Source organism: Nannospalax galili, unplaced genomic scaffold (assembly GCF_000622305.1).
Source record: "Nannospalax galili isolate Female #2095 unplaced genomic scaffold, S.galili_v1.0 scaffold476, whole genome shotgun sequence".
NCBI lineage: Eukaryota > Metazoa > Chordata > Mammalia > Rodentia > Spalacidae > Nannospalax > Nannospalax galili.
Window position 1 is genome coordinate 11,641 of NW_008338274.1, and position 831 is coordinate 12,471.

The window sequence follows — 831 nt, forward strand, 5'->3', positions numbered from 1 at the left end:
AACAGTGCACCAGTGTGTCATCATAATGTCCCTATGTGCCATCACAATACCCCAATGTACCACAACAATATTCAATATGCCATCGTAATGCTTCTATGTGTAATCAGAATGTTTGAATATGCTCTCATCTCCAGTTTTGCTATCACAATGCACCAATATGATATCACAACACTCAAATATGTCTTAAGAATGCCCCACTGTGACATCATAAAGCTCCAATATGTCTTCACAATGCTCCACTGTGCCATCCCAATGCTCCAATTTGTTAAGGCTATGCTCCAGTGTGATATCACCATTCTCCAATGTGTCATCACAATTTACCAAAGTGACAGCACAGTGCTCAGGTGCCACCGCAATGCTCCAATATGTCATAACAATGTTCAGTGTACAATCACAATGATCCAATATGTCTTTAAAATGCTCAATTTTGACATCACACTCCTCAGTGTGCCATAACAATGGACCAATGAGTCATCACTGTGCTCCATGTTCCTTCAGAATGCCCCAAAGTGCTGTCACAATGCTCCAATGTGACACGAAAATACTCCAATGTGTCATCACAATGCTCCAATGTAACATTGCAGTGCACAGTGTGCCATCACAGTGCCGCAGTGTGTTATCACAATGCTCAATGTGCCATCACTCTCCTCCAAAGTGTCATTATAATGCTCAAATGTGCCATGCACATGCACAGTGTGCCATACCAGTGCCTCAATGTGTCATCACAATGCCCCAATATAGCACAACATTGTACAGTAGGCCATCACAGTGCTCCAATATGGAATCAAAATATTTCAGTGTGCCCTCAAATCTCAACTGTACCCTCACTAT